We start from the raw sequence: 6,757 nt of genomic DNA, 5'->3' as shown, positions 1-6,757 counted from the left end.
GCACAGGATCCAGGTTTGGTCACCATTATTGACATGGTGGCTCACAACCAAACATAACTCCAGTTCCAAAAGATCCAACGCCCTCTTCTGGCCACCCTGGGCAGTAGGCACACATGTGATGTACGTACATATATGCAGGTAAAACACTTATATACAAACAATTTTTAAAAATCTTTTTAAAATAAGCCTTAAAACAAAACTACAGATAACTTGACAGCATATAGTTTGGAACTTCCAGACACTAGAAAGATCATCAACAAAATCTGGGAGGAAGGGGCTGGAGAGATTCCCTCGTGGTTAAGAGAATTTGCTGTTCCTGAAGAGGACCTGAGTTAAGTTCTCAGGCTCACAACCATCCGGTGGTTTGTGCAAGGTGCACATACATACATGCAGGCAAAACACTGGTTTGGCTATTTAAAACCGAATTTTAGGGCTGGAAAGATGGCTCAGAGGTTAAGAGTACTGACTGCCACTTCCTAAAAGTCCCGAGTTCAATTCCCAGCAACCACATGGTGGCTCACAACCATCTATAATGAGATTTGGTACCCTCTTCTTGTATGCAGGTAGAACACTGTATATTTAATATATAAATCTTTTTTAAAAAAAAATATTTTTAGCCGGGCGGTGGTGGCGCACGCCTTTAATCCCAGCACTTGGGAGGCAGAGGCAGGCTGATCTCTGTGAGTTCGAGACCAACCTGGTCTACAAGAGCTAGTTCCAGGACAGGCTCCAAAGCCACAGAGAAACCCTGTCTCGAAAAAACCAAATATATATATCTAGATATATAGATATATATATCTAGATATATATATATATATTTTAATTGATTAAAAAAAACACCCTGAATTTTAAGGCCATTAGTGCACAACATGGGTCCTTCCTGATGAAAGCCTGGTTCTGCATCTGTGGCTTAACCTTGTACCTCACTCTGTCAAGCTGTGCACAGTGGGGTTGCACACCCCATGTTGGCAGGCCAGGAAGATGCCCAGAATGTGGTTCTCAGGAAGTGGGGAAGCTTCAGATGGTCTGAGTGGAAGTAATTGGTAGGCTCATTTGTTTATTTTTCAAATCACAGAGGTCTGACTTCTTTCTCTACAGTTCAGCTTCCATGTTTTGTTTGGAGGAACAAGAGTAAAAAAAAAAATGAAATTGCAAACTTACGTTTTGTACCTTTGTTTACAGCCTGGTAAAGATTAAGGAGTGCAGGATAGAGTTACAGGGTTGGGTATTGATGGCCTTTGTGTTTTTGTTTTGTTTTAGGGTTTTATTGTGAATGTGTTGTCACAAAGTCCCCTATTGTGTGTTCAGTTAAAGGCAACTCTGTGAGGCTTTGGTTTTTATCACCAAGGATGAAACATAAATCCTAACTCCCCTGCCCTGCTAACTCTGACGGCTGGGCACTTAACGGGAGGTGGTTGCTGTCTTTAGCCATGTACAGCCCTTAATTTGCTTTCAGTGTTACCGTACACAATCACCCTGGTCTGGTGGAACTGCCGATTCTCCGGTAAAGGAAAATGCTCTATTCAGATAATCTGGGAAATAGTGTGATGTTTGCTTTGAGAGGGGCCTGTGACAGGTGTAGACCAGGACACCACGCCCACACCATCAGGGCTAAGAAAAGAGCAGGTGTGCATTGTAGCATCTTCAGCCCCCCCAACTCAATCTCTTCTTCATCCTCATCTTCAAAAGCCTCTTCCCTGTCGTTGACCGTGATGTCCTGATACTGCTGGTACTCGGAAGCCAGGTCGTTCATGTCACTCTCAGCCTCGGTGAACAATGTGTTTACTCTTACCAATGCAGATGCTTCTGATCTTGCGAGTCAGTGGCGGAGACCACCTCCTGTCTCCGTCAAGGTTCTCGTCCCACTCTCTTCCAAGAGTGGAGTAAGCCGACAGGAGTAAGGAGATACTTGTCAATGTGAGGTTAACACCCTTAAACAGGATAAACTTTAAGCAGATTGCCACTCAGGATATAAACCCAACAGGTATGCACTCTCCATAGCAGTGGGATGTCATGAAGAGCCAGCACCGCTCTGAACCAACGGTTATGCTGCGAACCAGAGGATGGGGGCTGCTAACCAAAAGCAGTCATTGCAGAGCAAGTCTGGAGGTCACTGTGGGGGCAGCAGGAATCAGTCTCCAGGTCCAGCAGGTCTTCAAGGCAGAAACAGCTACCAGATTCTTTTCTGCAGCCATTGAGTGTCCTTGGAGGCTGAGGCGGGAATGAGTCCCTTTGCCTGCACCTACTGATCCAGTCCCAGAAGCTAGCCGAAGCAAGTTCCCCACAGAAGCCCCAGCCATCGGGAACCTCCCAGCTGAGAAGTTTGTCTGTGGAAGCTGGCTGATTACAATATCAGTACTGTGGGGAGACTGGTCCAAAAGCTAGTTACTTTAGCTAGGGCTAGTTCTAGCCCTCCAGAACAGCCATGCACTGCATAAACCCTGGGGTGGTGAAACATCCTGCAATCCCACACTGGGAGGCTGAGGAGGGCAGGAGGAGCAGGCGTTCAGGCAAGCTTGGCATACACAAGAAACCGACCATATAGCAGATAACTGGAATAACCTTGATCAAAAGCTGAGTGTCTGCAATCCCCTTGTTGCTATTGCCTCCCAAAATCTAAAAATCTTTCCAGCCGGACAGTGGTGGTCCACACTTTTAATTCCAGCATTCGGGGAGTCAGAGGCAGGCGGATCTCTGTGAGTTTATGGCCAGCCTGGTCTACAAAACAAGTTCTAGGACAGCCAGGGCTACACAGAGAAACTTGGTTGTGGGTGGTAGTGGTGGTAACAACTTTCCAACTTTTGTTGAAAAGAATTCATGACAGAGCTAGCTGCTTCTATGCTAATGAGTAACGAACTTATAAAATGTTCTACAAGCTAAAATTAGTGACAGTGGCTGGTTGTATTTTAAAACACTTATTTTGGTGATCTTGTTTCCCATTTTCCTTAGTAGCAGGTGTTCTTTGTGCTCTAGGAATAAATCCACACTAGGCAAGAGCTCTGTACGGCTCCACTCTCCAGCCCCAAGGCTGCTGAGACTAATGGCGACTTAAGACTCTTTTCTCTTTTTTTTTTTTTTTTTTTTAATCTTGTAATTTTAACTCTAGGATTTGCTTTTCTGGATTTGTTTTGGAAGCTACTGCTTCATTGTCCTTATTTTCATGATGAGGAGGAGGGCTACTGGACCACTGGCTGTTTCAGTAAAGTCCAGAGCACTCACTCTCGCTGGGCTTGACTTGTGTCATAGCTCTTTCTCAACTACTCTCTTTGGAGGTAATTAAAAAAAAAACTATTTGTGTATAAGCGTTTGCCTGTGCATATGTATCTGTATGCACTATGTGCATGCCTGAAGCCCACAGGGGCCAGAAGAGGGTCTTGGATTCTCTCAAACTGGAGTTTAGATGATGGTGAGCTACCATCAGTACTGGGAATCAAACCCAGGTCTTCTGCAAGAACAGCAAGTGTTCCTAACCACTGAGCCGCTGCTCCAGCTCCACCACTCCAAACATTTCTTTTTCTGTGTGTAGGTATGGCTGTCCTCGAACTCACTCTGTAGATCAGGCTGGCCTCAAACTCACAGACATCTGCCTCCTGCATGCTAGGATTAAAGGTGTGGGCCACCACCACCCAGCTCCAATTGTTTCTTAAAGACTACTTTATGCTAATATTTTCAAACTGAACCAAGTATAATCACTTAAGGGTCTTAAACACTTTTTTTTGGTCAGTGTTGGAGATGGAGCTCAGGGTAGAATATGCTCTTGGCAAGAGTTCGATCAATGATTTATGATCCAACCCACTTTTTACTCCTCTCCTCCCCAAGACAGGGTTTCTCTGTGTAACAAGCTGTGTCCTAGCTGTCTTGGAACTCACTTTGTAGAATCACCTGCCTCTGCCTCCCAAGTGCTGGGACCAAAGGCATGCACCACCACTGCTGGCCTCTGTAACTTTAATCAAGGACTGGCTCTTTATGGCTTCATTTGGCACAAATCCAAACAGAAACACATGTAATGCATACACTGGACTCTGGGTGATTAATAAGTGGTGCTAATCTGAGCTATTAACATTGGAGATGACCATGGGGAGACACATTTGAAAACTTCTCTGAGAACTGGTAGTTCCACCAATGCACACCCATCCAAGGCTGTATCTTGGGTATCAATCAGCAACACACCTAATTCCCGATGTACAGACTTGCCAACCTCTGGCACCATACAAATGCTACAGGCGTTCATGTGTCAACATATTCACAGAATTTTCTGCAGAGAATTGCCTTAAGAACAGACAGCTAAGGCCATCAGAACTATTCGTGAATTTAAAATGGACCCGATAGTGCTTCAAAGCCAAGACAGGCAAAGCCTTAGAAGCCACCTGCCTGCAGGCAACAGGCGTGAAGTCCTGAATGCTCTCAGAAATGAGCAGGGCATCAAACTTGTGGACCTATTGAGCTGGCAAAAGGAGCTCCCTTGAATTAGGAGAGATAGATTCCACAACCCACAACCAGGTATCGGAGAAGAAAGCAGCACCGAGGGGAACAGCTGCTCCTTGTCTTGGGAAGCCCAGAACCCACGAGTCTGAGGGAGGGTCCTAATGCGACCTTTCTCGTGGGGATGGGAGCTTGCCTCCTGATTTGAGTCCATTAGGGTGCTTTGAGACTAGGAGCATGGAAGACTGACCTGAGCCTGGGACCATCCAGGCAGACTGGCTGCTCTTCTCTGCTGTTTAGGCTTACAGCCCTAGTTCCTGCTGCTTTGGTGGTCTTGGCTCCAGCGAAGTTATAGAGCTATCTGAAAGTAACCTACATTACCCCCTACACTGGTTCAGGGATGAGAAGGGTCAGTGGGCTAGCAGGTAAGAGAATCTTAAATAAGAGGATGTCACAACCCTTTGAACTCAAGTTTTCAAACAATGTGGAATTTTAATGAATCAATCTTGGGACACAAATATAATAGTATTTACACCACTAGAAGTCCTTACCAGACATCTTTATTTATCACCATTTAAAGCTATTAGGAATCCTCAAACATTATAGGTGATTTTAATTTCAGATTCTGATACTGATCAATTTCAGCTTTAAAAAAAAGTCCATAATTTACTACATAAACAAAAAATAAATTCCCTTTAAATATGTCCTCTTCCCAAAACACAGGTAGACACAAAGCTAAAAGATACCAGCTACAAGCAATACTAATAACAGAAGAGATCTGAGTCTAGAGGAGTCTCTTATCAAATCCATAGGACCTGCAGGGACGGTCTCTACCAGGGTGGCTCCACTTTACAGAACTTGGAAGGTTCAAGAGTTTCATTTAAAAAAAATGTTTTTTACATTTATATGTGCAAGAATGTCACTGTGCGAGTGTGGCAGTCAGTGAACACGTCCTCTCCTTCCACCATGTGGGTTCTGAGACTGAACTCGGGTTCTCAGGCTTGGTACCTTTACACACTGAGGCATCCCGCCAGTTCAAGAGTTTCCTTAAAAACAAAACAAAACAACAAACCCACATTTATTTTACCCTGAGGATGTACTCGTGTGCCACAGCATGCATGCTTAGGTCAAGACAGCTTATGGGCGTCAATTCTCTCGTTGGGAGGAACTGAACTCAGGTAATGAGGCTTGGTGGCAAATGCATTTACCTGCTGAGCCCTTCCACTGGGCCTGAGTTCTTGACCTAATGAAAATGTAGACTGTATAGCTCAATGCTAGGGTGCTTACTTAGCTCTCAGGAGACCTTGGGTTTCATCCCCAGGACTAAAAATAAATAAATGAATAAATAGCAAAAATGTCATTTGTTACTCAACTTAAAACATTTGGAAAAATACCTATGAGGCAGGCATGGTGGTGCATGCCTTTAATCCTTGAATGTAGGTAGAGGTTAGCAGATGTCTGAGTTAAAGGCCAGCATCGTCTACATGGTATTTCCTGGCCAGTCGGGGCACATGATGTCAAATACCTGCTAGTGGGAAAAATTGACATTTGGTGGAAGGGGGCACCTGACATGGTGTTCACAGGGACAACAGAGGACCAACTAAAGGAGTCTGTCTTCTTCTATGATGTGGATTCTATCTATACATAATTTGAATTCAGTTCATTGGGCTTGTCCAGCAGTGACCTACTCAGCCAACTCAATGGCCTGAAAGGTATTAAAAATAAAAATGTGTTTAGTGCTAGGGACAGAACCCGGGCTTTATGCATGCTAGCTCAGTTCTGTGCATGCTACCACAGTCCAGACAAATTATATTTTAAAAAATTGAGCTCTACATTTTTCTCTGCTCCCCTTCCCCCTTCAACCCTCCCCCAAGGTCCCCATGCTCCCAATTTACTCAGGAGATCTTGTCTTTTTCTACTTCCCATGTAGATTAGATCTGTGTATGTCTTAGTGTCCTCACTGTTGTCTAAGTTCTCTGGGATTGTGGTTTGTAGGCTGGCTTTCTTTGCTTTATGTTTAAAAACCACCTATGAGTGAGTACATGTGATAATTCTTTCTGTGTCTGGTATTGTACTTTTTCTTTATTTAGAGAAAACTTTTCTATAATCAAATGTATATAATACTTAATAGTATTACCCCTGTACAAATCAAAAGAACTAACATTTATAGAGCAATATGGTATATATTTTAAAGAATGCATTGTTGTATGGCATGTGTAGGCATGTTCCTACCGCAGTGCTCACGTGGAGGTTGAGGACATTCTGGAATCATTCTTCCCACTTTATGTGGGGATTAAAATCAAGCTGTGAGGCTACACAAACAGGTGCTATCTGC

Source organism: Microtus ochrogaster, chromosome 7, assembly GCF_000317375.1.
Source record: "Microtus ochrogaster isolate Prairie Vole_2 chromosome 7, MicOch1.0, whole genome shotgun sequence".
In the NCBI taxonomy this organism is placed as follows: domain Eukaryota; kingdom Metazoa; phylum Chordata; class Mammalia; order Rodentia; family Cricetidae; genus Microtus; species Microtus ochrogaster.
The sequence above is the reverse complement of the archived record's forward strand: the minus strand, read 5'-3'. Positions refer to the sequence as shown.